This window comes from Rhinatrema bivittatum, chromosome 13 (genome assembly GCF_901001135.1).
Source record: "Rhinatrema bivittatum chromosome 13, aRhiBiv1.1, whole genome shotgun sequence".
Classification (NCBI taxonomy): Eukaryota; Metazoa; Chordata; class Amphibia; order Gymnophiona; family Rhinatrematidae; genus Rhinatrema; species Rhinatrema bivittatum.
Genome location: NC_042627.1, coordinates 54,568,686 through 54,581,351, shown reverse-complemented (window position 1 = coordinate 54,581,351; position 12,666 = coordinate 54,568,686).

Sequence of the window (12,666 nt, the reverse complement as noted above, 5' to 3'; positions counted from 1 at the left end):
AAATATTTGTTGCTCCTTTTAGTTCCTTCCCTTTACCTATATCCTACCACCCTGCTAGTGCATCTTTTTTTTTTTTTTTTGTTTAAATATTTTTTATTGAGAGATACAGCAAGTATTTACACCATACATGCTTGATATTATCCACCAAATACAGTAGTTACATAACACAAATATAATATCCAAGGAGGCACCTCTCATTTAGCGGGCGAGAATCCTGGACTAGGGAGATAAAAGGCAAACAACAAAAGAAAGAAAGAAAAGAACCAGGAAAAGAGAGGAAAAGGAAAGAAAAGAAAAAATAAAGAAACAAGAACCACCCAGAGTAATAAGTTATGATACATTATTAGTAATGACAATTACATAAAGTGAATCGTATGGATAACCTACCCAGCATCCCTATTCATTAACAAAGCATAATCGTCAAGCGGCTTCCACACCTGAGACCATGACGTAAGCCGTCTGAACTTGATTGCCATAGCCTTTTCATACTTACTATACATGCATACGGAATTCCACCACAAGTGTTCAGAAAGTAAAGTACTCTGTTTCCAATTAGCCATTATATTGTGTATTGCTACAAGCATTAAAAAATCAAGTAATCTGCCATGAGCAGGGTTGAGACACAATATCGGATCTCTGCTACGGAAAATGACCAATGAATATGAGATTGGGCATATCAAAGGGAGTATAGTGGAAATAATAGACCATATCTGGAGCCAAAACCGTTTAACATATGGGCAATAAAACAGCATGTGTGAAAGAGTTCCATTAGGTTCACCACAGGACCAACAGTCGTGAGTAGCTATTAATCCTGCTCTATGCAATTTCCATGGGGTCCACATTGCACGATTCAGAACAAAGTATGAAGTCTGGGTTAAGCTTGAGGACAAAGAAATGCGGACTGATTTCTGCCATAAGGCGTGCCATTGGGCTGCATCCAGCTGGACAGCTAGTGTAGACATCCAAAGGGATTGCAATCCCGTGGTGGAACTAAATGGCATTCGTGACTTAGGTACCTGTATATGCGTGAAGCAAGATGGCCCTCGTCCCCATTTAAAGAGTAAAAAGAAAGCAAGTGTGGCTCAGTATGATTGAAAAGATGAGAGACAGAAATATCTTTAAAAATATGTTTCAACTGGAGCCAGGCATAGTACTGAGATGATGGTAGACCAAATGTGTCCCGTAAACACTCAAATGGGACAATCCGGTTGTTTTTCAGTAAACTGGAGAGAAACCAGATCCCACATTTTTGCCAGAGAGGCCAGCTAATAGCCTGTCCATCTACTTTTATATTGGGGTTATGCCATATCGGGGCAAATTTGGATAGCGTCCAAGCCGGAACCTCAGTTGGCCTTAAAGTATCAAAATCAAACATGGCTATATATAAGGATCGTAAAATAGGATTGCTTCTAATGCGATTTGAAAGTGGAATTCCAGGGTGATATTCCAATGGAGCAGAGGGTAGGAGAGCTAACTCTATAGATAGCCATCTAGGGGAGGTGAGAAGTGATCTATCTGTAGCAAAATACTGTTGACCTTGCTGCAATATATATGCTTGATGGTATTGATAAAAGTCTGGAAAATTAACCCCCCCAAACTTAGTGATTCGCTTCAGTTTGGATAACGCTATCCGAGGGGTCTTATTATTCCACAAAAACCTAGCGAGAATCTGATCCACTCGTTTATAAAATAATCGAGAAAAAAAAATAGGCAGCATAGAGAGGACATATATAATCCGTGGGGCAAGAACCATTTTTATAGAGTCTAATCTCCCCCACCAACTCAAATGGAGAGGGGACCAAGTTAGTATAACATCGGTGAGTTGACGGAGAGTTGACTCTTCACAATGGGATATTGTTGAATTAATATCCATCTGGAATTTAATACCCAGGTATTTAAGACCCCCTTTTACATTTTGAATCGGAAGGTCGCCTAAATCCACGAGAGACCCAAGAGTGTTTAAGGGAAGCATCTCAGTCTTATGCCAGTTGATTTTATACCCAGAGACCAATGAATACGCGGAAATGAGAGAAAATAACGAGGGAAGGGAAAGGTCAGGATTAGTTAAAAAAAGAAGAACATCATCCGCATAAGCCGATAGCTTATAAGTATGATCTCCAATGCTAAAACCCTCTATATTCACTGACTGCCGGATAGATAACAGAAGGGGTTCTAAAGCCAGGTTAAAAAGTAATGGGGACAGCGGGCATCCTTGGCGAGTGCCCCTATGTAATGTAAATGGGGAAGATGAATGGTTATTAACAAATAAATAGGCCGTAGGAGAGGAGTATATCGTTTTGACCCAGGATAAAAAAACGGAGCCAAAGCCAAACCATTCCAGAGAGGCCCATAAAAAGGGCCATTCAACGCGATCAAACGCCTTTTCTGCATCTAATGATATGGCTACTGCAGGTATGGATAAGGAGGGCGCTTGAGATAAAATGTGCAAAAACATATGGGAGTTATTGGTGATAAGTCTATTCTTAAGGAAACCAGATTGATCGGGATGAATGATGGAGTATAGTACTCGGGATAAACGTGTAGCTAGTATTTTAGCAAAAATTTTGTAATCTGTATTTAATAAAGATATCGGTCTATAATTGGATACAGAGGTGGGGTCACGACCAGGTTTCGGGAGAACCACTATATAGGCTTCAGTGAATTTAGAGGTATCAGTGGAAGAGGAATGCATAGAAGAAAAATAAGTATGTAAATGTGGAGCAAGCTGTGAATTAAAAGCATGATAAAAGTCTGTGGAAAGTCCATCAGGTCCGGGGGCCTTGCCAATGGAAAGTGAGGTGATAGCCGAAGTAACTTCCTCTTGAGTGAAAGGTGCATCTAACATTGAGGCTTGTGTTGCAGTGAGAGCCGGATGAGTGATATTGTTCAAGAAGCGATGTATTCCATCTGATGAAGGATCAACTTCTGCCTGGTATAAAGAGTCATAAAAGGAACGAAACTCCTGTAAGATTTCAGCATCTGTGGTCAAAGGTGTTTGAGTTGAAGATAAAATCATATCAATTCTTTTTTTCTCTTGACGTTTTTTGAGATAAGAGGCCAATAGATGACCGCATTTATTATTTTCGGCATAATAAGTGGCCTTAGCTTGAGTGAGACCAAGTTGAACCTGAGAACTCAAGTGTTGGTTATAGCGATATCTCGCTTTCAGTAGATTAGTTAGAGAAGAGAGCGTAGGATCAGCTACATGGTTATGTTCCAACGTCTCTACTTCTTTCTGCAAAGTAGATAAGGCAGCGCGATATGTTTTCTTGCTTTGTATAGAGTAGCTGATGATGGAGCCTCTTATCGTCGCTTTAAAAGCTTGCCATAAAATATCAGGCGAAACATCTGAGGTAGAGTTAAACAGGAAATATTCTTTTATCTGTTCATGTGTCTTAGATATAAATGAGGAGTCCGCTAGAAGTGAAGAGTTGAACCGCCACCTATGTTCCGAGGATATTGTGGATAATAATCGAATCTTAATCTGAATCGCTGCATGGTCAGATACCAAGATAGGCTGGATGGATGCTGCAGTTAGACATGGCACCAACTGTTTGGAAATAAGGACTAAATCTATTCTATAGTACGTGTTGTGCGGAGCAGAAAAAAAGGTGTAATCCTTAGTTGTAGGATGGAGAAGGCGCCACGGATCTGACATTCCATGTGATTGCAATAGTGCCTGTAGTACCTTGCAGGATTTTGATATGTGGGGGCGTAGCTTGGTTGTCCGATCTAGAAAAGGGTCTAGAATTTGATTAAAATCTCCCCCTACAGGAGCCGATGGAATAGCAAGTATACGGGCAAACATACATTTAAAAAATTCAGGAGTGTCCGCATTTGGAGCATAGATGTTCATTAGTGTATAAGCTTGCTGTGCAATCTGGATTTGCGCCAAAGACCATCTACCATCTTCATCAGCAGAGGAATGAAGAATTTTGGCCTCTAATCTCTTATGCAATAAAATTGCAGTCCCTCTTTTTTTATGAACTGCGGGGCTAAAAAGTACATGACCCACCCATTGTTGTTTAAGTTTGAGCGACTCAGTAGGAGATAGGTGGGTCTCTTGTAAAAAAGCGACGTCTGTATTAAGGGTCTGAAGATATGTCAAGATCTTTTTCCGTTTAATTTGGTGTGTGAAGCCGTTGACATTTAGAGAAGTGATCTTAATGTCATTGATTGAAGACGCCATGATCTTACGTAATAATCATATGCTAGGTAGTATCCATCCAAAAATACAGTTTGAAGTATCTCGGGTGAGGAGAAAAAGCCAAAAATAGAAAGGAAATATGGTATAATCCAAGGAGATCCGTAGAGCATAAACAGACAGAGATAGGAAAAAACATGAAAGGAAAAAAACAAATCAGAAGCCATAATGGCTATTGTATGTAAACGAGCCTCTTGTAGTGCCAGAGGTCGCAAGTAACCGTCCACTCTCGCCAGACCGTATATTAGTACAATAATTAACCCCATATGAAAGGAACAGAAAAAAAAAAAGAAAACAGAGGAAAAAAAAAAGAAGATCGCTCATATCTTCCATCTTATGATAATGTCTATGAACTAAAAAACTGAAAATAGGCCACTATGAGTATTCCGAGAACGCACAGTCTAGTATGCGGAGTATAATACATAAAATTGAATCCGCTGGAACTTGTGGCCATGTATACCCGCGGTGAGAAGAGAGAGCAAAAAAAAAACAAAAAAAAACGCCCTGAAAAGGGCTATCCCATGATAGGCATTATAACAAGATATGCCATAAAAGTTACAGGGTACTGAATATACAGAGAACATAAAGAGAATATTCAGGTTACCATTTCAGTAGTTTGGTCGAGGGACCGAAGATAATCTTCAAGCGCTGCAGGATTATTAAATGTCTGCGTGTGATTGCGGTATGTGACCTTCATTTGGGCCGGGTAGAAAAGACCATATTGCGCTCCCATATTTCTGAGGCGAGGACGAAGCGCCAAAAAACTTTTCCGTTTCGCCGCTGTATTTTTAGCAAAATCCGGAACAAAAAGAATGTTATTACCCTGGAAATTAATAGGAGCTTGAGTCTTCGCCGCCGCTAGAATAAGCTGTGTGTGCGGATAACGTAGGGCTTTGAAAATGATAGGCCGGGGGTACTTTGACTCCCGTAGAGGCCTAGCCGGAATCCGGTGTGCCCTCTCTATTTCGAAGGGCTTGTCGAATTTTATTTTCAGGGCAGATGGAATGAGATGTAAAAGAAAGGCAATAGTATCCGTACCTTCTGTGCCCTCTGGAACGCCGAGCACCCGAAGGTTGTTCTGTCTATTTCTATTAGATAAATCCTCTATTTCAGACTGCATATATTCCAATTCTTGGCGAATTTTAGGGAGAGATGACGTAGTAAGTAATAGTAAATCAGTCTGGGCTTCAACGTCGTCTAATCGCGATTGAAAGTGCGCCATTTGTTGGGTTACTGACTTCAATTCCGACCTAATCGCCGTCGTGGCATCGGTATTTAGTTGAAGCATTTCCTTCAATTGTTTAAGTTCTACAAGGACGAGTTCCGCGGACGCCATTGTTTTGCTAGGAGCAGACTTCTCCAGCGTGGGAGGGTCGGGTTTGGCGCGTTTCGAGCCTGATACCGCTGCAAAAGCTGCATCAATCTTTCCGGATTTAGTCACCGACATGCTGGAAGAGTATCAGAAGATATCCGCTCAAGCGTAAGAAGAAAAAAAGTAGAAATAAATGGGGTTTTCCAGTGGTGAAGAGCAGGGTCTGGCGGAGCTCACAGGTTAAGCGGCCATCTTGGTCGCTGCTCAAGAGCGCCCCCTGCTAGTGCATCTTTAAGGATTTCTCCATTTCAGCCAAATTGGTTTATTTTTGAAATCCAGGACTTTGACTTTTGTGTGGCTCTTGTCTGCCTTGGCTCTTTATATCAAACCATAGTGTCTGATGATCACTGGGTTAGTATTGTATACTGATGCAGAAAATATGTAATTTTGCTATTGGATTTCCACTGCAGGTCAACTCAACTCTACCTAACAGCTTATAAAACTTGACTTTTCTCTGTGAATAGTGCATTCCTGATACGTACTAAAATGGAAAATATTAATGGTCCTAAAGTGCAAACAAAGTGGTGAAGATGCCATAAAAAGTAACAGTAACATGATAAAAAAAAAAGATTTCTAACACAAATTTTAACAAACTGTCATGTGTGAATACATACATCACCCTTGAGGTGGGTATTATATATGCACCACAGCTGGCACTCACAGGCTCACATGTAACAGTTAAAGGTATTTACTGGGCAAATTTTGAAGGAGAAACATTTTAACAAGATCCTTATATTTATTTTGTCTCCTCTATCAAAATCAATTTCCCTTCTAAAAAAAAAAATAAAAAGACAAAAACAAATCCAGACTTGCCCACCCTGCATGCAGGTCCAGACTTTGCTCCAACCTCTTTCTTTTTTGTTTTCTTTCAATTGTGCTTTGTTTTATACTGAATGAGAGGACAATTTCCAAAGGAATTTATTTGGGCATCTATGTGCACTCAAAAAGGGAGATTATAAGAAAATGTGTTAGAAAAAAAACTAAAAAAAAAAGAGAGCACTAAACAAGGTTAAAAAAAAACTGCAGGAGGTATGAACATTGCTTAAAATGATCATCTGAGGCCCAGACAAAATGTATTCCATGCATTAAAAAAGGAGAATCAAACAATTGCTGGTGTGGATTCATAAGGCGGTGAAAGAGGCAATTAAAGCCAAAAGGGCATCTTTTAAAAGTAGAAAGCAGACCCAAATGAGGACAATAGGGAAGAGCATAAAACACTGGCAAGTTAGAGGTAAAAAGTTATTAAGCAGGTTAAAAGAGAATCTGAAAAGAAACTTACCATAGAGATAACAACAAGTAACAAGGGAGGACAAGGAAATAGAAAAATTAAGGGGTAGATTTTATAAATTTGCGCAAGCGCGAACAAAAGTACGCTGGATTTTATAAGCTACGCGCGTAGCCACGAGTACCTTATAAAATCCGAGGTCGGCGTGTGCAAGGGGGTGCACATTTGTGCAACTTGCGCGCGCCGAGCCTGGCGTGCGCTGCCTGTTCCCTCCAAGGCTGGTCCGAAATCAAAGCGGCCTCGCTTATGAACTTTCTTTCCACCCCCCGCACCTTCCCATACCTAACCCACCCCCCAGCCCTATCTAAACCCCCCCCCTACCTTTGTTGGCAGTAAATCTGCATGCACCAGCGGGCTGCTGGTGCGCCATCACCTGACCGGGGGCTGGTCTGGAGGCCTCGACCACGCCCCCAGGCTGGCACCACACCCCCGGTCCCGCCCTGAACCGCCCCTGACCCCGGGCACGCCCCAGACATGCCCCCTCCCCGCCCCTTTTACGAAGCCCCAGGACTTACGCCGTCCTTGGGCTGTGTGTGCTCCGGCGGCCTATGCAAAATAGGCGTGCCGGCGCGCGAGTGACCTGCGCGCGTAAATCCGGCCGGATTTACGCGCGCAGGGCTTTTAAAATCCGGCCCTAAATGTATTATCTGCCTCTATCTTTACTGAAAAAGATATTTGGGTCATACACACACCAGAAAAAAATTTTTATGCTGATGACTGAGTGACTAAATGAAACTGGAGAATATAATAAATAAGATTTACAGACTAAACAATAACAAATCACTGGGATCAGATGATATTCACCCCTGAATTCTGAAGGTACTCAGACATGGAATTGCAGTGATTTGAAAACCTGAAGATTGGAGGGTGGCCAACGTGATGACTTTTTTTTAAAAAGGGCTCCAGGGGTGAATCTGGGAAATTATAGACTAGTAAGCCTGATGTAGGTGCCAGATATTTATTTATTAATTACAATTTCTAACCCATGCTTTCTGTTTGGTTCATAGTGGATAAAATGGTAGAAACTATTCTTAAGAACAAAATTAATGACCACGTAGACAGATATGGTTTAACAGAGGAGAATCAACATGGTTTTTGCAGAGGGAAGACTTATCTTACCAAGTTACAAGATTTTTTTGAAGTTGTAAATAAACATGCAGATAAAAGTGAGCCAGTTGATATAGTGTATTTGGATTTTCAGAAAGCATTTGTCAAAGTCCTTCATGAGAAACTCCTCAGGAAATTGGAGATCATGGGATCCAACATAGAGCCCTATTGTGAACTGATAACTGGATAAAAGATTGGAAACAGGGTAGGATGAAAAGATCAGTTTTCCGCACAGATAAAGGTCATTAGTGGAAGACCCCAAGGGGCCTGTACTGGGATCTATGCTATTTAGCATATTCATAAGAACATAAGAAAAATGCCATACTGGGTCAGACCAAGGGTCCATCAAGCCCAGCATCCTGTTTCCAACAGTGGCCAATCCAGGCCATAAGCACCTGGCAAGTGCTTATGGCCTGGCAAGTGCTTATGACCAAAAACTAAGTCCATTCCATGTTACCATTGCTAATGGCAGTGGCTATTCTCTAAGGGGTAGATTTTTTTAAAAAGCGCGATCGCGTACTTTTGTTCGCACAGCAGGCGCAAACAAAAGACCTGCGAGTGGAACAGGGAGCATTTCAGAGAATGCTACCCTGGAGGTTCTGGATTTAAGCTTTCTACCCAAGAGCCTAAATTTGGCTTCCAGAACCTCCCTCCCTCATTTTCCTATGTCGTTGGTGCCCACATGTACCACGACAGCCGGCTCCTCCCCAGCACTGTCTAAAATCCTATTTAGGTGACGCATGAGGTCCGCCACCTTCGCACCAGGTAGGCATGTTACCAGGCGATCCTCACGCCCATCAGCCACCCAGCTATCTACATTCCTAATAATCAAATCACCAACTATGACGGCCGACCTAACCCTTCCCTCCTGGGCAGTAGGCCTTGGGGAGATATCCTCAGTGCGAAAGGACAATGCATCACCTGGAGAGCAGGTCCTTGCTACAGGATCCTTTCCTGCTGCACCCGGTTGATGCTCTCCCATCATGAGACCTTATTCCTCCAAGGCAGCACCAGGGCTGCCAGTCTGAATTTGGGACTTGACTACTATGTCCCTGAAGGTCTCATCTATAAACCTCTCTGTCTGCCTCAGCTCCTCCAGGTCTGTCACTCTAGCCTCCAGAGATCGGACTCGTTCTCTGAGAGCCAGGAGCTCTTTGCATCGCATGCACATGTACAACAACTCACCGGTGGGTAAAAAATCATACATGTGACACTCGATGCAAAAGACTATGAAGCCCCCCTCTTGCTGCTGGACTGCTGCCTTCATCTCAATTTTGATCAGTTCCTAGTTAAGTTTTAGGTTGCTATGGGAGTAGGAATATGTCTAACGTCCTTTAAATGTATTAGTGAATTCACGAACAGGCCGATACAGTACAGTGCGCTGTATCCAATAGCAGGCTAACAGTGCGCTCCGACGGAGTGCACTGTTAGCCTGCTATTGGATGCGTGTTTTCCCTTACCCCTTATTCAGTAAGGGGAGGAAAACGCACGTCCAATCCGCGGCACTTAATAGCACCCTCAACATGCAAATGCATCTTGATGGCCCTATTAGGTATGTGCGCAGGATACAGAAAGTAAAATGTGCAGTCAAGCCGCACATTTTACTTTCAAATTTCTTCCAGCGCCGGGAAAGTGCACAGAAAAGCAGTAAAAACTGCTTTTCTGTGCACCCTCCGACTTAATATCATAGCGATATTAAGTCGGAGGTCCCGAAAAGTAAAAAAAGGAAAAAAAAAAAATTTGAATTCGGCCCGCAGCTGTCAGGCTGAAAAACGGACGTTCAATTTTGCCGGCGTCCGGTTTCCGAGCCCGTGGCTGTCAGAGGGCTCGAGAACCGATGCCGGCAAAATTGAGAATCGGCTGTCAAACCCGCTGACAGCCGCCGCCCCGGGTCAAAAGGAGGCGCTAGGGACGCTCTAGTGTCCCTAGCGCCTCCTTTTCCCTGTGTTTACCACATCACCTAATTTAAATACAGAATCACGCGCACCGGCGAAGGGCCGGTGTGCCTGCCGGGAGAGCGGGCATTTGTCTGCTCTCCCGCGGACTTTACTGAATCAGCCTGTATGTGTCTGGTAGTGGCCTACCGGGTTCTGATCGAATTCTCAATAAAGTTTTTGTTGATTTTTTTGTTTGTTTTTGTGAAAGTGGCACCTGCCTATAAATACATTTAATTAAATTAAATTAAATGTTGAATAGTTCAGCTCAGCCACTCACCTTTCCAAGGTGAGTAACTGAGCTGAACCACTCAAACTTTTTACTTAGGTATACACTGCTCCTAGCTTATTTCTAGCTTCTAGCTACTTTTTGGGTTTTTCCTAAATGATCTGGAGAAAGGAACAGATTTGCAGAATTGTTTTGAGTTTTTAAAAAAGCAGCAGATTGTGAAGAACTGCAGAAGGCCCTTCTGAGACTAGGAGACTCAGCATCTACATGGCTGGGAGTGAGACACAAGAAATAGATTAACTATTGGGGCTCTGCCGGGTACTTGTGGACTGGGCTGCTATTTGAGACAGGATGCTGGGCCCAATGGACCTTGGTCTGACCCAGGAGGGCACTTCTTATGTTCTCATGTAGTGGCCCAGTCTGCCAATCTGCTCGTAAAGATAAAAGTCAACATACAAGTAGCTGTTACATTGGGACAGATCTAATGCAACAATGTTATTAATGAATCAGTTATATTAATAAAGAGGATGGGCAAGAACCTGTTCACCCCATTTTTCTCCCCTCCCTTCAAATTCCTTCACTGTGGCAGAAGCAAAAAGACAAGCTCAATGTAATCTGAGGATGGAGAAAATAAAGCAGAATGGCAGAGCGAGGTGGGCCAGTAAGAAGGAAGTAGACACAGACATTCTTATAGTAAGCTGAGTCATCTCACTCAGACAGGAGCGTAGTAATAATTTACACTACGAAAGAAAGGGATGATGGAACATAGTATTGGATAAATGTTTAAAATAATCAAAAACTAATAAGTGTGCTGAAAACGTCATATCAATATGATACACAGCGACTGATTCAAAAGAAAGATTATCTACTATTATCAACATTGTGGAAACAGCTGTTTTAAATGATCTGCTGAAGTGTGAATCCAAGGTAATAATTAAAGTTAAGCTTGATTGTCACTGGATGGGCTGAGGAATACCGGAGAGTGAAGGCCTTATCGTTATGACTTCCTCTGACTTGTTTACTGTTTTTGGTGTGGGTGCTTTCTCGTTAAAAAAAAGTATATATTTTTTAAATCTTATTTATAATCAGTCATAGCAATGTGAAATGACCGCAGGTGGGTGACTCCTCTGACCCCTAAATTCTTCATAGGTGAAAAAAGTATTTTGGACAATCTTCCAACACCTTGAATCTGAAGATGTATTTCCTCGATTCTCCTCACATTACTGGGCTCCAAAGAGGAAAGAAAGCGTATGTGAGACTCGCCCTACCACAGGCGCTTCGAGGACCCAACCAGTATTTAAATTCAAAGCAAGCCATCTCTACCAGTGAATTAAACTCAGTAAGCATGTGTGCTCCTTTCAGAGCAGCCCGCATCTAATTTTATTGCACTGCTGTTACCCCTTTTGAGCACTGTGACTCTCTTTGGGATTAGACGTACGGAAGAGGAGCACACGCAAACCCATTGCACAGGCTTTTCCTGGAATGCCCCCTGGGCACTGTGCAATTTTCAGATTAAGCACCGGTGAGGCGGTCACTAAAATAAGTGAGCAGAGAGCTGAACAAAGCTCTGGGTTTTATTTGGAAAGCAACAGCCGGTGAGCTGTGGCTTGATTGCTTGAAGGGTAGGGCGAGCAGTAGAGAAAGGGAAGAGGAAAGGGAGCTTGTAAGCATGGGGAGGGAGGGTGTGGTGCTGTGCTGCTGCTGCTACCCTGAGAGTGAAAAGCTTATGGCAAAAAGGAAAGAAGTCTCCTAGAAAATGTAGGACTAAGGGAGCTTCATGACCTGCTGGGACAGAAGAAGCAAAGAACATTTACTCGAGCCCTGCACTCAGGCCAGCTTAGGGACCTTGGCACCCATAGCTGCTCTCAGAAGGTCTGTAGAGGAGCCCTCTTCCCCGATCCTATTTGCCCCTCCCTCATCTCCTCTCTTTTGCTGGCTCACGGCAGCAATGGAAAGCTAGCAGAGGTCCTGGAGCTGCCTCCCACTCCTCCACAAGGGCTTCCTGTGACTTAAGGACATCCCTGCGAGAGCTGAGCTGCTTGCAGGGCCTGTGATCATGCGCCTGCCTCCCAGGCCCTCTGCTAACGTCTTTCCATTACTGCTATGGGCCAGGCCAGAGGAGGGGGAAGGGAGGTACGTGGCACCATCTGGGTCCCTGCTGGCAAGTTCAAGCTCTGGGCCGGTGCCGGAGACAAGACTGGCATACCTAGGACCATTTGAGCTGTGGTCACCTGAGATTGCTGTGGATTAGCAGGATGTGGTGGAGGGGAAATGCATAAATACATCGCAACCTTCTCCCTTCTCCCCCTCGACTCGCCTCTCCCCCTGCTAGTCCACATTCTCGTTCATGTGCACACGCACACTAGCTTCCTTTCTCTCTCTCCCTCTCCTTTCCCCCTCCAGGGACGACAGCAGAATACTCTCCCTTCCTCTAGGCCTGACCCCAGTAGTCATCCCCTTCATCCATCCCCACCCCCATTATAAATCACTCACGTCTCTTCAGGTCTGACCTGGAGTCTGGAGGCTCAGGGAAAT